Raw genomic sequence first — 16329 nt, forward strand, 5'->3', positions numbered from 1 at the left:
GCATATACAGAACTCGCTGTGCTGCTGTTCATTGCAAACGGCGAGCCTGGCTTATAGCACCGCTTGCCAGCACCTCCAGTTGATCCGACACCCCCCAAACAATAGCCAGGCTGCGATTCATTACTTTAGGCAGCTCATTTCCATATGGTAATTAGGAGCCCGTTTGTAACATACCAGCATGGGTATTCCTGAACTCATCTTATTGTTCTGCTTCCCATCGCGAGGATGACAAAGGCTCCTTACGAGCAGAGGTAGCCGCGTTTAGGCAAATCCAGCCCTTTAGCACTGCCCTGGAGAAATCACCATCCATCACCTCGGAGGACATGACACACGGCTTGTGTCGGTATTGTGGCTCGCGGCTGGGAGCACAACAAAGGCAGGGGAGGATCCCCGGCGGCTCAGGGGGAGCTTTCCCAGGGAACTGCCGCCGCTGACCACTCGTGTTCGCGGCCAGCGGGGCTGCTCCGTCCCTCCCCGTGCGGGCTCCTGCTGAAGTTGCGGACCGGGATGCTCTAAGTTGCTGCGTGCCCTGCGCTGCGGGGAGGCGGCTGCGGCGCTCCGAGGGGTGAGAGCGGGGGCACAGGGACCCCCGGCGGGCGGGGAGCGCTGCCCGGGGCGGAGCTGCCCCTGCCCTGCCCTGCTCGGGGGCAGCGGGGCCGGCGCTAAGCCCTGCCCCGCCGGGCGGGCGCTGCGGGTGGATGCGCGGGGAGCGGCGGCGGGGCCGGGCTGGGCTCGGCCGGGAGCCCCCGCCCGGGCTGCCCGCAGCGAGGAGCCCCCGCCAAGGTAAGGCCGGCAAGGGCGGTGCAGCAATAGCCATGCAGGAATAAATACCCATGTACCCCGTGCCATTGTTCTGCGGGCGGGATGCGGGTCCGGCGGGGGATGGATGCATGCATGCATGGATGGATGGATGGGGAGCGATGTCTCAGGGTCGCAGCATCCCCGCGCGGACCGCCCGGTTCAAGTTCGGGCTCTGCAGGAGCTCGGCACCGCCGGGAAAAGCCAAGCCGGAGTCTCTCGGGGAGGGTGAAATTCCCAATGGGATGCTGTGATGGGCTGAGAATCGCCGAGGGGAGCTGCCCTCGCTGGGGCACCGGGCTGTGGGGGGAGAGCATCCCCAGCTCGTTCCGTGGGGCATCCCCAGCCTCTCTCACTGTGCCGGGCAGCGCAGACAGCGGTCTGGGCATCTGCCCCTTCGCTGCTCTGGAGAAAGGAGTCGAGCAGCGCCGGGCTCAGCCCCGGCGCAGGGTCCGCCAGGGATGCGGGCAGGCGGTCGGACAGAAATCGCTGCCTGCGGGGCGAGGAAGCCTTTCCCCTGCCTTTGTTACACTTGTTTCCCTGCCCGGCTTGGCCTCGCGTTCTCCCTCTTGCCCAGAATAGCCCCTTTCCCAGTATTGTTCTCCGTGTGTTTCCTCTCGCCTCCTTCTTCCGCCCGCGGGTTCCCTGCAGACCTGATACCCTGACAGGCATCTCCCCTCTCCCCTATGGCATTTTTAAGTCCAGATCTACCTATATCTACCTATTTTGAGAAAATTCTCCTCTTTTTTTTTTTTTTCCCCTTGAGTGTTTAAATTTGACTTGCATTCCATGGGTTTGAACTAAATTGAAATTAACTTCACTTAGGACCTGCTGCATAACAAGGATGAGATTTCTGGCTGCCTGGCACTTGATATCAGTTTCAATTACACTGAGCACTGTGTGCTCTCAGACTGGGCTTTCTAACCTGTCATTGCTATGATATAGAATAAGGTAATACTTTACCTTTGACCTCACTGCTGCCTTTTTTTTTTTTTTTTTAATATAGATGGGATTAGGTGGGTCCTTGGCTAAATGAGCACAGCCCTGCTGAGTGCAGCTGAAAACTGTTAATGTTGAACACATCGCTCTTGGAAACAAGTTTGAGAGTGCCAGAGGGTGAGAAGCAGGGAGAGAGCAGGTTAGGAGCTTGTTAGAACAGTGTCTCCAACAGGGTCCAGCCCTCACCTCTGTGCTGTGCTGGTTTTCAGGCACAGATCCATATGAAAGTGTTTGTGTCTCTGCTGGAGCAGGGCAGAGCACAGCTGCTGCCAGGGGGGCTGTTGATTTTTCCTTTAGGGGATTGTGTTCTTTAAGCACTGCCTTTATTTAGAGTTTTGCCTAATGGGAAGCAAAGAGCAGCTGAGCTCATTCTTGTAACTTTTGCTGGATTCCCAATAGCTGCAGTGAAGCAGTCAAGGCTTTAATCAATTTTTACTTGGCTATAACTTGGGAAATCTTTGAGCAGCCTCAGGGGCACTGGCTGGAGAGCTGGGGAGGACTGCAGCACTTTAGTTATGCCTGCCTCATACAGAGGCAGGAACATATGTTTAGAAAAATGTATGTATTTTCACTTGTGTTCTCTGCTTTTTAAAAATTACTTTCTTGGAGCTGCCCCTTTTCCCCCTTTTGAAGAGCTTATTTGCAGAAGTTACCAGTGCTTGCCTTGGAAAGATTTATCTTTCCTGTCACAGCATGGATTTCAAGGATTGGCCTGTTTTACAGGGAGATTGATCTTGCTGATTCCCTTGGACTTGCATGGGTGCAGCCACATCAGACTTGATCCTTTTAGTTTGATTCTGCTGTATTGAACATGTGAAAACCTTTGTTAAGTTTGCTCCTCAGCCCATTAGAAATATACATGTCATAGTCCAAAGAGGTTGTACAGAAACCTTTCAGTGTGTTAACAAGCCCTGGAATTCCATAATCATGAAAACATGACAGGAGTGAACAAATTACTGAGGCCTAAGATGCAGGTGACCATTTTTCTGTGGCTTCCTGTGGGAGTTCTGGGGTTGTGCTCTCTCAAGCTGGGTGTTTTCTGGGCAGTGAGATGAAATTGCTGTAGAGATCCCCAGAGTAAAGGTTGTAAATGCACCTCAGCTACAGAAACAGTGGCTCTTTCCTAGACTTTGTGCTACAACATAAAAAACCAGAACTCCCCACACCACCTGTGACTGGTTTTTCAATGGGTGTTACCTGGCTCAGTCTTGTGACAGTGTGGTGTGAGAGGACTCCTGTGAGTGTGACTTTGTCACCACTCTGGGACTCTGCTGATGTGGCTGGGCATTCTTGGTTCAGGCAGTTCTGCTCGTAGTTTCTGGTAATTAAAGCAACAGAAGGTAAAAAAGGAGGCCCACTGCAGGGCTCACATGATTCTGAAAGGGCTCTTGCATATTTTCTGTATCCTATTTTCTTCCTCCAATGCTTTTTAGCATTGAGTGAATGGCAGGGAGGAGGGAGGGAAGGACCTGGATCAATGGAGTATTCTGGGATCCAAGAACTCTGTTCGTGCCTGTTGCACCTTCCCAGGGAAGTAGTGGCCAATGTGTCAAATCCATTTGCAAGCAGTACTGTAAATTAAAGCTGGGGGATAAGCAGGTTACAAGGTTAATGAGATGTCTGAACTTAATTGATTTTCCATACAAATTGGCTATAATGTCTTTTGTTTGCTTTTTTCCCCTCCCAGGATGCTGTGTTACAGCAGTTACATGAATAAGAAGAGTAGCAAAAAGGGAGGGAGGAGTCGTGGCTGTTTGGAAACCAAGGAAGCCTTGGTTGTGCTCCCCAGAGTGGGCTGATGTGTGATTTTGGGCACAGAAGGCAGCTCTGAATTAGCACCCTGCACTCCTGTGTCTCCTGGGACTGGGTACCATGGGCTTGGTGATCACTGAGCCTTGCACAGCAGAGTGCCCTGGCTGTTGTGCAGAGCTGCTCAATCCCAGGGTTCAGAGAACACTTCTATTTACCTGTGCTGTTGCACAGGCCAACCTGGGAAAACCAGTAGGAGAGGAGTTATGATTTGTGTTAAATGATTTCTGAGCTATGATTTGTGTCAGATGATTTCTGGGTGCTGAGGTTGTCAGGTGGCATCCCCAGGAGGGTGGCACCACTTTCTGTAAGCCTGGCCTGGCTGTAATATCCAGAGGAACAAAGCTGAAGGGGCTGTTGACTTTATTCACCTGACTGAAAGTGCCTGACTTCATGAGATCATGCTCAGGCCACTAATTTTTGGACTTTTCTGTGTAGCTTTTAATTCCTCTTGGGAATATATTTGAGTTAGTGGTTGGAGCCAGTCCAGTTCCATGGGTGAGAGGGGCTGAGATCCTTCCTGCCCTCTTGGCTCCTGGGCAGGGCTGGTGCTGCCCCTTCCAGTCTGTGCTGGTTTCAGGGACAGGTCCAGCTCAGGAGCAGCACCAGGCTCTGCCTGTCTGAGCTCTGAGCTGTGTGGCACAGCCAGCCCAGAGGACACCAGGACAGGAGCCAGCTTTGGTCACCCCTTCAAAGAGTGCCAAGGAGAAGGAAAGGCATTGTGTGTTTTGTTGTGTGACAATAGAAAGTTACAGCTCTTCTTGAGTTTGTTTGCTGTGAGAACCACATGGTTAAATCACATTTCAGACCTTTCCTCTTGGATGAGATACCAAAACATGAAGAATAAAATAGCAAATTCTCTAAGGGGCTAATACTGTGTTTTGACTCCTGTTGTGTTTATTTCAAACTGGATTATCACAGTGGAACAGTTTTAGTGCTTAACATGGAAAGTGATTGCAGAGCGACTGTGAAGAGTTGCCTGCAGACAACAGCTTTCATAAAACAGCTGTATTTTGATTTAAGGGTTTCTGAGCAGCTGAGGACAGCTGCAGAGCACACCCCACTGCAAGGGAGATAAAGGAAGATCAAGGTTTTTAGACCACCATATCATCACAAGGAGGATTCCTGATGAGAGGCTTGGGCTTGGCACCTTGACATTTGTAATCAGGCTTCAGATAAACCAGCACATGCCATATGCTGCAAGATTGGGCAATACTTAAAACTATTTGCTGAGAATGACTCAGTGAAGAGTCAGGGCAGGAAATAGGTCACTGGACATCCTTTACATCCTTATCTTGTCTATGTCACCAGTAGTGACAGTGTGTACAGTGCTTGGCTGTAGGAACAATTCCTTGGCCAGTTTGGAGCTCCATATCTTATTTTTTGAGCAGGCTGAGCAATTTGCCTCCAATGTAATGTTGAAAACCCAGGGGCAAAGCTGCTATTGTTTGGTTGCAGCCATTTCAGAGCATTAAGCTTTCCTCTTGCCCCAAGTCATAATGCATCAGTGCTTTCAGCAATGGTTAACAGTTCTGTGCTTAAATGATATAGGTTAGAGAAAGGAGGGGGTTTTGTTTTCTTTTGCTATTTAAAGCAACACAACAAACATTTAAACCACAATTCCTTCAGAATTCTAGTAATTTTTGAAAAACATAGAGTACACATTGGATACATGCAAACTGTAATTTTGGTCCTTTGTTTTCTGTGTAGACTATTTACAGGGCAGTGTCAGGAAAGGAAATTCTTTCATGTGATGGCCTCTTTGTTTAGAGCCTAAACTCTCAGTAGGTCAGCTGTATGTAGAGCTGACAAGAGCTCCAGATTTTCTGCAGTTGTCAGAACTTCAGCGCAGAAGAAGGGGGATGCTGAAGGGGTAGAAGAAAATACAGTTCTACAGGGGTTATCTGTCAGTTTAATAAATTATTATAAAAACTGTTGTCCCGGAGTGTTTGCCAAGACGCCCCAGAACTCAAATGTGAGAAGGCCTGAACCAGCCAGGTCCTTCATTCCTCTGCCAGGACAGGATTGATCACTGCTACACTCCTCAAGTTTGAAGCTGAACTTTTTCAGACCCTTGAGGTATGTGTTGAGGTGATGTGGTGGAGTTATTGAGCCAAAATAATAATTTCAGCTGCTGCTTGTTGGCCTTGGAGAATGCAGGTGATCAACTACTGCAGTTATTGATCAGCAGTGATCAGTCCCAGTGGTCACAGCCTGGGCAGGCTCTGCTGTGTGGCCGTGCCTTCCCAGTGGGAGATGGGTGTGTAAAACCCTTTAATATATGTAAGAAATGTAGCCCTACAGTTTTTCTCATGCTAATGTCTGAGCTATCTTTAGTTCCTTTGAAAGAGAGTTCCATAGGCTGGTTAATCTCCCTCTATATAAATCTCTTTCATACAATTAATCCTTTATTTTTTTTCAGATCCCAGTGTAGGGGAGAGATGGTTTAGAAACAAATCCATTTACCTTGTGTTGCATTGGAAACAAACCCAGTGTACTTGAGAGCAGAAACAAAGCACATACACAGACACATTTTTTTGCATGGTCTTGGTTATTATTGCTGTGAAGTGTCAAAATAAAAGATCTCATAGAACATTTCTGTCTGCAAAGAACTTCCCAGGAATGAGATGGCTTTCAAGGCTTTCAGTCTGAAAATTCCTATGGAAAAGTAAGCAACAAAAGAAGCAAAATTGACAAAATCTTCACCCTCGTGAACTGAATGGGAATCTTAAAACCAGAATTTGGCCTGGAGTTTTAAAGAAGTACCTCACTGGAATACTATATTTAATGTGCTTTTAGAGATATGAAATTGCAGTTTTACTGAAATACCATTTGCCAGGTGATCCAGCTTTATGAATAAATGATCTGGCTGATTTTTCCCCCTCTTTGAAGTGAAGGGTAAGATTAGGAAACAGATGCCTGGAATATTCAATTATTTTTAACTAGTATGTTAAAGAGATCAGCAGAAGTTGGACATCCTTTCCCTTCTTTCCCAGCCAGTCCTAGAAGCACTTGGAGAGGCATTGGAAGTATTTGGGGACAGAGACCACTTTGTCTACTTTAGAAAGAAGCCTGAAAGTAATAAAAATAGTCTGTGGATATTGTGAGGGAGTGTTTTCACTGTAGTCAGCCTGCCTTGGCCCTGAGAACACAACACAACACACAGAGCACAAGAGCAGAGGTTGTTGCTTTGTAGTCAGAACCTGTGGAATAATTTTGGAATAATTTTGCTTTTCAGAACCTGTGGAATAATTTTGCCTGGTCATGCTCATTGCACCCTGTGCTTGGCTTCAGTGTAAGGATGACAGCTATAGTGGGAGGATGCTTTGGAACAGGAGGAAAACTCAGGTTGGAAAGGTGGAGAAGGGTCTAGACAAACAGGAGGAAAGGAGAGGAGAGCAGCTAGGTGTAGCATTCTCTGAAAAAATCCCTTTGCCCAGGATTTTTCTCCTGGGAAGCTGAGACGCCTCAGAGAAAAGGAAAACAATTCTTATCTCATTTGCTTCTCCTGTGTTTTGCTCCTTTGGTTTGTGTTTAGAGATTGCTTACCCACAGGTGATTTTTCTACTGGTTTCTGGTGTGCATTGTTTTAACTCATTGGCCAATTGGGGCCAAGCTGTGTCAAGACTGGAAAAAGTCACCAGTTTTCATTATTATCTTTTTAGCATTCAGTAAGTATCTTTTCTGTATTCTTTAGTATAGTTTAGTATAATATTCTTTAACATAATATAGCATTATGAAGTAATAAATTAGCCTTCTGAGAACATGGAGTCAGGTACATCATTCCTGCCCTCATTGAGGCATTTCCCTGCAAATACAATGGCTAGGCAGAGTCATTGGTATGGGCTGGGCATGGCACAGGAGGAGGCTGCCATCTGAAATGCAGCCTTGGGCTGAGACCACAGCACACTGAGGGGTTTTATGTGACAGAATTCCTCTGGAGGCATTGCAGTGCTAAATGTGTAGGTTATGGGAACACAGGTCCTGCATCCATCTTCACAGTCCTGCTTGGATGCTGTGGAAAGCAGATGTACACATCTGGTAGCTGTTGTGCAAGGGGCTGAGTCCAACCAGGGAAGAAAGCAGTTCTTGTAAAGGTAAAATGTCTGATATCTGAAAAGAGGAGGGGGGAAAGTAGGGGTGTGCATGTTTAAGATTAAACACTGACATGCTCTATCGTGGTGTTTGTTTCTGAAGGTGGTAATGATGGAAAAATGTGTGTCTGGAGCTTAGGAGGATCTCCAGGCTGTCTCTAGTGCATGGAGAGTGCTTCTTGCTTTCTTCTCACACTTTATCCTACTCTGTCTTAGTTTAGACTTCTGCTCCTCGTTTAGAAAACAAACTGCAAACCCCTCTGGACTGCAGATCCAGCAATTTAAGCATATTTAACTCCCCAGACACCAAGTTCCCTTTTGTGCATAATACCAAGGAAGTGTCTTTGTTTGCAGGAATGCTGCCTGACAGCAGGGCCTGGCTAAAAGCAAATTTTAAATGACCAAAATCTTAATAAACTCTCCCAGTAACATGATTACACCACACAGGATAGCTGCACATGGAGCAGAACTGAGAAGCGTGGGAACTGTTCAGGGATGTGCTGCAGTAGGAATCCTTCTAATGGGGACCATATTCCTCAATTTTATGGTAAAATAGACCAAGTGTTTCAAATTGCTTGTTTCTCCTCCACTGTCAAAAAAGCTTAGCAGAGAGCTCACAGAATCTAACATTTTAGCAGCTCAAACACAACTGGCATTGATTGTAAGCATCCTTGTTAGTGGGTTGGAGAGATGTGTATGTATTGTGTAGCTAATGCAGATTCTGAATGCCTGGACTTGGTTCATCCTCCTTGCTTCCAAAAAAGTTTTTTTTTTAAATTAAGGCAACAGAATTTCTTCTGACTTTGCTGTCTCAAACACCTTGAAAACCAGTTGCATCTTTTTCTGATTCAATGGTCTGTACTGCTGTGTAGAAGAGAAAGTTTGGAGAAGTGACCTTTCCTAAACCCTTCTCCAGCCCCACCTGATTCTGCTTACATGGGAGGCAGAAATGGGAAGCTCCAAGGAGGTGTTTGCTTGGCAGCCTCGAGGCTGATGCATTATCTGGCACAGAGCTATGTGCTTATCTGTCAGTATTTCCCAGTGCTGACCATGGGAGCCTGCCTCTCTTGGCAGCAGCAGCAGAACTCCTTTGCTGTGCTTCTGCCTTCGTTGCACTCACAAGAAAATCACTGGGAGTATCTGCTGGAAATGAGAGAGAAGTCGTCTAATGAAGGGTTTCCATGAATCAGAGGGTGAGATGAAGTTGAGATGTAATTATGTTGTGTTAGTTTGGGGCATTCAGGAGATGCCAGGGAGCTTGGCCAGCTGTTTCTGTAGGTAATGGCAGGAACCTGATAAACACACCAGAGTCAAGGCTTGTTCAGTTTGTCCCTTAGATGATCCCTGATTGTCACTGGGGAAGGAGAGGACACTGTGGGCTCCATCGAGTCAGCCTGACAGTGCATGGGAGGAACCCCCCATGCTGGGGGTTACTGGGAATGATACAAGAGCTTGCTTCTCCTGTGCAGCCCTTGCTCACCCTTAAGGGTTTTTGTGACCCCTGCTTTAGTGCCACACTCAGGAGTGTTGGTTTTGGATGTACTAGGAGTGGCCTTTAGGGATGGAGAGCTCTTGATTGTCCACCCCTAGTCAAGGGAGGATGTGGGTCAGAGCCACGTGGTGGGTTTGGAAGGGAGGAGAAAGGTCTTTGCTGTGTGTGTATAAATCCATCTTTAACTCTGTCTTGGAGTACTTGGATGGTTTCTTGCTGTCTGGAGTTAACTTGGCTGCTGACTTGGTTCTTTCCACTTTAAACACAGGGGAGCTGGTGTTTAGACTAATTTTAACCTCCTCATTCTCAGCCTGAACCTCTTTTTTTAACCCAGTGTGAGCAGCTTTGATGCTTAATGACAGAAAGTTCTGTTAGCAGTGCATTAACATCTTGTCTTTCAGTAGTTACACCCTGTCAGAGCATCACATGCCTGTTGGGGCAAGCTACACCTCTTCTCCCTGCCTGAGGAATCCCTTTCCCTGCTCCAAACTCCTCCATGATACTCGAGTGGAGCCTGGGCTTTGCAGCAGCCGAGACACAAATGTTTATTCAGATATTTTTGAGTGTGTCATCTTTGCTCTCCTCTCCAGCAGGGCTGTGTGGGATGTCAGTGGCACCAGGAGTCAGACTCCAGCTTGCTGTAGCAGTTGTTGTCTCCAGCTCTGCTGTTGGAGCACAGAGTGGCAGGCTGTGCTGTGTGCCAGACTGTGTGTCTGCCACTTCCTCTGCACAAGCTCTGCTTGTTTGGTTTTGTTTTTGCATACTGGTCGTGCTCTGTAGTCCTGTCCTCCTAAAATAAATTGTGGTGGAAGGGGAAAAAAAAAAAAGAACACAACAAAAGCCAACGGAGTGAGAAGAGCCATGGGTGGGACTGAGCTGGGGAGGGCAGGCAGAGGAGGGAGCAAAGCAAGCAGTGTTCAGTGGGGAGCAGCAGGGTGGAAATGCTCCAGGGAATGAAGTGCCTGGCACTGCACCCTTAGGAACTCAGCCAGGGAGTCCAGGTGAGTGAGAGGCAACCCGAGATTCCAGTCTGGCCATTGTTGTGCTGAGAGGATGCAGTCCTGCTGCAGGCTTGGGGAGAAGAGAGGTGTTTGCTTTTATGGCTCTTTGTGTCAGCAAAGAAAGATGTGTCATTCCTTGCCCTTACTTGTGCAAAACCAGGAGGATGAGCTTGGGAGATGTGCTCTGTTCCCTCAGCTGTGGAAGCTGCAGGGGGAGATGTGGCTGCCCGGGGTGGGAGGCTGCAGCCTGGGACTGGGCTCCTGAGAGTTTACCAACACAACTCCTGCATGATGAGTCTTCCAGACATGTGCCTTATGAAGGCTCAAACCTCTGCTTTCAGGTCCCAGAAGTTGCATTTAATTTTCTTTTTAAATGTGTCGGTAATTTCTAAGTTGCAGTCCAGCCTTTTAAATCTTGGATGCTTGGAGTCCCTGATGAACTGAGGTGTGTTGGCCTAGCCAGGTGTGTTGTAACAGCTAATCTGAAACAACAGTGGGCATACTTTACTCAGTGGTGGAGCAGGTAAGTGCCTTCAGTGCACAGCAGGGAGGTGGGAGGAAGCAGAGTAGAGGAGGAAGGTCAGAAACTACAGCCTGACCCAGCTATGCTGTCCCCACATCTGCCCAGCTGCAGAGCAGTGGAGTGTGGCCCTCACACCCCCAGATTTTAGGTATGAGCTCCCCTTTACCCACATGGGTTTGTGTCCTCAGGCTGCAGAGTGGGGCTGTGCAGAATTACCAGGAGTCAAGAGGAAATGGCCAATAAGCTCTTTGCAAAAATGTAGATCCTGGTTCCATTCTCACAGGATTAGTCTCGAATTCAGGAGGAGGAGATGGAGTCCAAGGTGTGAACTCCATTTAGAACCCCTGGTGGGTCTAACACAGCATCTGCTGGAGGTACCACTGCCTGTGCTGGGGGGATGTTCCTGCAGCAGCCTGTTCACCCTGCTGAAAGAAACAGTCAATTACACAATTAACTGGGGAGAATGGGGGGAAAATGGGATATTTGTTTCCTCTGAGCACCCTACAGGACAGCAGGGCATAGGGTGTATTTTACACCCACATGTGCTTGTGCTGTGTTTGGTACTAAAGAGCTGTTGGTGCTGCTTCACCAGGGTGCCAAGATCATAAAATAAAGTTAGGTTAAAATGGATTTTCCTGGCTGTTTATCACTTGTGCCTGTCACCTCCCTCTGCAAAACTTGTTGGGGGTCAAAGCACCACTCTGGGCACCATGTGAGAGCAGTGCTGAGCCTCAGGAGGTGCCAGGCTGGTGCTGCAGGGTTTGTGCTCCAGGTTGGTCCTGCAGGGCTGTGTTCCTGCAGGGTTTGTGCTCCAGGCTGGTGCTGCAGGGGTTGTGCTCCTGCAGGGTTTATGCTCCAGGTTGGTGCTGCAGGGTTTGTGTTCCTGCAGGGTTTGTGCTCCAGGTTGGTCCTGCAGGGTTTGTGCTCCTGCAGGGTTTGTGCTCCAGGTTGGTCCTGCAGGGCTGTGTTCCTTCAGGGTTTGTGCTCCAGGTTGGTGCTGCAGGGCTGTGTTCCTGCAGGGTTTGTGCTCCAGGTTGGTGCTGCAGGGTTTGTGCTCCAGGTTGGTGCTGTGTGAGAGCTCTGGATGGAGGGAAGGGGGGGTCTCAGCCTGGCTTCATCTCCAGCTGTTCCACCCAGCACTTCCCAGTCCTGTGCCCTGGAGCCATCCAACCACGGGGCCTCTCCCAAGCCTGGGGAGGGGGTTCAGGGCTGCTGCACCTCCCAGAGCAGCCAGGAGTGGAAATTCCTGTTGTAGAGAAAAAGATGTCTGATAACACTCCAGGTACTGCTCTGCCCAAAGCAGCTGATAATGCTGCTTTTGGAAAAGAATGAAAGGTTTGGGAGGAGGAGGAGGAGGTGGTGTGTGCTGAGGAAGTTGGTAGTAGATGAATGATAACACCTGTGTGTAGTCTGCTTTCCTTCTCTGGGGCTAGAACAGGTGGATTTGCTTTCAGCAGCAGTGCCCATCACCTCAGGCTGGAGAGACTTTCATGTCCCATTGAGTCTCTGACAGCACTGGCTCTTTTGTGTGGGCTCTGGAGCTCTCAGGGTCACTCCTGATGCTGGTTATCATATTGCTTTAGAATTATTTACTCCCCAGGAAAAGAAGGGAAGGCCTTTGGAATTAGCTCATCTTCATTCTGGGGTGGTTTTTTTTAATCCTGAGAAATTCAGCAAGTTTGCAAGCTTTACCTTGGATTTTGGAATGTGAGAGGTGGTCCCCAAGGCTTGTGACCTTAAATTCAGAGGTTAATTCTGCGTGGAAAATGAAAGATATTTGTGCATAGGGAGCAAAATCATGGAAAATGAAAAACAAAGCAAAATCTTTTTGAGGAGTTGAAAAGATCTGCTTGAAATGTTCCCTTGGTTTTGTGGTCTCTTATGTGAGCAGGTTCTTGTAGCTTGTGTAGTAACTCAGAGTAAATCAGTCTAAGGGCTGCAGTTCTGAGTTGAGGGGCTCTTTACAGGCTGGGGCTGCAGATGAACATCAGAGAAGGAGGGCTTTGCACAGGGCAGTGCAGAAAACCCATGGCAGAAGTTGGATGGAGCCAGGCTGCAGGCAGGAGAGCTCCTTGGTATGGGGTGAGGAGGAGTGGAAGCACAGAGCTGAGGAAGAAGGTCCAAGCCAGCTTTGGGGATGCTGTGGTGGGGAATTCATAGATAAAAATCCCTTCAAGGATGGCCTGAAGAGGGCATGGTTTTGGCTTGAAAAACCAGCAGGAGTACTCAGGGCAGAGCAGAGGCTTTGAGGCAGATAATTCTTGGCCCAGCCATACTGACAGGATCCAAGGGGGGACTTTTTTGTCATTTTAATGTAGTTCCTCAACATGAGCATCTCTGTCCTAATGACTGTCTTGGGCTGTAAGAAATATATCTGTATTGTTACAGTGTCCATGTGTCACTTTGCTTCTGGGCTATGGTGACTTTCTTTTGCTTGAAACTGGGATTTTTTTTTTTTTTTTTTTTTTTGTGCCTAAGCAGGATATTGGGTAAGGCATAGCACCTTACCCTGGTGGAAGGAAGGAAGGATTCCAGGATTCCAAGGGATTTATTGATGGTGCTTTGTGCCCTTCTCAAGGACAAAAGGTTTTGAAAGTTTTGTATTTGCCTTTTCACTGGGCAATTATTTCAAGCCAGCAATTTCTCTGCAGCTGTGACACCCATGTCCAAAGGGAGGATGGGGAAAGACAGGAAGAAAAATTTAATTAAATTCAAATTTACCACTGTCCAGTAAATTCTCAGGACTAATATGACACTAATATAACATTAGTAATGTCTTCATTATGACAAATCATTGCTGTTTTTCATGCAAGATACTTTTTTTACCTGTAAGAACCTTCTGGCATGGTTACAGCTCCCCTTTTGTCTAAATAATACAGTTTAGAGCAACCATTTACTGGGATAAATGTGTTCACTGAGGGAGATTAATGCTATTGATTAACAGAGCACAAAATCAGTTGTGTCTTTGGTTTTGGTGGAAACCAGCAGCAAGGCCATAGCTGTGCTTCCAGACATTAGAATCCAAACTGTTTGTGTCAGCTGGGCAGGAATGTGCTGGTATTTACCCCAGTTTTGAAGAAGACACTTAGCAGAGGAATGTGCTCTGCATGCTCACCATTCCTCTAGGAAACTCTGCATTTAAAGGAAACCTCAAGCAAATATTTGGAAGTCCAGGAGGGCTTCAGAGGAACAGCACATCCTCCAGATTTTAGGGAGGGCAACTCATCCCCACACATTCAGTTGTGCCTTGCAAGCTCTGTCCCAACTCATGCTGCTACCTGGGGTGGTTACAGTAATCCTCTTTATTTCATTTTAATGTCTGTGTGAGTACCTGATACTCAGAATGGGATTAGGAGAGGTGAATTGCTGCTGGAATTGGTAATAACAGAAAGCAAACCTGTCTGACAGCATCTGCCCTGTGATCTTCAGAGAGCAGGTAAAAGGATCCTTAATTAACTTTTTGCCAGGGTGGGGTGGTGTTTTTGAGAGGAATTCATTTGAGAAAGTTACAGCATGAATTGTTGTTGCCCGAGTTAGAACAGCCTAATGAATTGCCATAAATTAGCTGCCAGCCTATAGGGAATGCTGTGTTTAAGGAAAAAAAAGCTGTGAGGACTGCTCTGGGCTGAAGAGGGGGAGCTGACTCAGAAAAACTTGTTAAAGGTGAAACAAGAGTGTGGTGATTCTTAACTGTTGTCAAAACATTTCCAGAAGCTCCTTGCCCTGCTCCTGTTTGGCTTTTCTCCTCCTGTCTCCAGGATTCCCCTCCAGGCTGGTCAGAGGCTCTGGTGCAGGCAGGATGTGCCTGTCATGGTTGTACAGGTCCCAGGCCAGTTGCTCCACAAATATTTTAAATTATTTGTGTCCTGGATTGCTGCACATCCCTTATTAACAGCTAGTTGGGTGATAGAAAATGGGCAGCTGTTAGAAAGCAGTGGATAATTCCATAGTTTGGGACTGAATGGACATTGCTTCCCAAGGTAAAGCCTTGACAGATGGCTCTGTGGGTGCTGGAGAACCCCAATGGGGCTTTCCCTGTGTCAGGGCTGCTCTCCTGTCCCTGCTCCAGGGCTGCTGATGGATGTGTCCCCTCAGTGCTGCTCAGAGGGGTGAGCACACTGCCACCAGGGGATTTGTGGTGTATATTAATGCACATAATCCAGCAGCTTGCTGGAAACAGGGCTGGGGAGGCTGGAGGGCAAGTGTGGAAGAGCCAAGATCCCTTGTTGGGAAGGATCTGGGTGGCTTTAGCTGTGGGACAGAACCAGGCAGAGCAACTCCTTCCCAAGGAATTGCTGTCCCAAAGCAAGGTACTCCTCTTCCCAGCCAATAAAACCACAGGGGTTGTTTGAATGAGAGTAACAAGCACCTTTAGCTGGGTACAATTGCCTGGGAGGGTTAACAGCTTTGTGATGTTTGTGATTTAGTGCCCCTGTGCTGCTGTTCACTACCATGAAATTCTTGTGTTAAATACCCTTTCAGCTTTGACCCTGTGAAGGTGATGAAAGCTTTATACAAAATGTAAAGTCTCGAGTGAAGCCTGTAGAAATTATCTGAATAAATTGGGTTGTTTAATACCCATCTCCTGGCAGCACCAGCTCCTTCATGAGCTGATTTTCAAAAGTTCTCTGTGTGTTGGGATGGTTTTTCCCAAGAAGTTTTTTCTCATCTTGGTTAGAAACTGGCTTGTATCCAGAAGTATCCAAGTGGCTTTGAGTCCTGGTAAAACTCCAGTTTATTCAGACCTTGCTCTGGAAAAGGCCAAATACTGTCATGCCTTTATGCTTTGGAGATGCAGGAATTTAATCAGCTGTGTGTTTGGCTTGCTGGAGGAACAATCTGAATTGCTGAATTCAGGGAGGGGAAAAAAATAGCTGTAACATAAACCAAACAGTATTTCTAAAGGCATGATGTCTTGACTGAATGGTTTTAATCAGCATAATTTGAATACTCTGTCATTGCTTAGCAAACAAAGCCCAAGTTGGCTCACAGAGCTATAGAATAACTAAAGCAGGCAATATCCCTGCCAGGGCATTCTTATCTTCCACTTTGATTCCTGTCTGTGCACACAAGGAGGATGAAATTGGTGCATGCACAGGAGGTAAGGGGAGCTCTTCTGCATGAGCAGGGGGTGCTCATTTGGGAAGCCTGCCCAGAAAGCAGCTGCCTGTCTGTGCAAGGGTTTGAGGCTCCACTTCTGGAAAACAGCCTTGGGTGCCTTCTCATTTTTGCTGTGCAGGTTATTTGGGTTTTATGTTGTGAACAGGGAGTGAGCAGTCTGTTTTAAAACAACAGTTGGGCAGAAAAGTGGATCTTAAAGATGCAAGCAAAGAATAAAAAGTGCTGCCATCAAGCTGGCTGTGTATGAGATGCATGCAGTGCCCACAACTTCTGCCCCTTGTTCAGAAGGGTGTTTCTGGGTAAAATCCTGTTTCTGTGTCTGGGTGAAAGCCTGGCCTGCTCACATGGGCACTGCCAGGCAGTGCTGCCCCTTAGCTCACTCCTGCAGCTCTCCTGCTTGCTGAGGATTCCATGGGAGCTGGCAAATCCTGGAGGTGCTGCCAGGAGCTTGGGCCCACGGCCTCCTCCATGGCTCTGAGCTGGCAGGCAAGC

General features: G+C 47.7%; 1 protein-coding gene across 1 annotated transcript in view; it reads left to right on the plus strand.

Moving 5' to 3' along the window:
- Positions 1-269: 269 nt before the first annotated feature.
- Positions 270-16329, plus strand: part of FRMD4B (FERM domain containing 4B) — a 126339-nt gene continuing 110279 nt past the window's right edge. Inside the window, exon 1 of the mRNA XM_071439362.1 lies at positions 270-565. The gene's annotated coding sequence lies outside the window, so the exon portion shown is untranslated. The remainder of the gene's footprint in view (positions 566-16329) is intronic.

Source organism: Agelaius tricolor, unplaced genomic scaffold, assembly GCF_023055355.1.
Source record: "Agelaius tricolor isolate 1412-34295 unplaced genomic scaffold, bAgeTri1.0.p SCAF_14, whole genome shotgun sequence".
NCBI lineage: Eukaryota > Metazoa > Chordata > Aves > Passeriformes > Icteridae > Agelaius > Agelaius tricolor.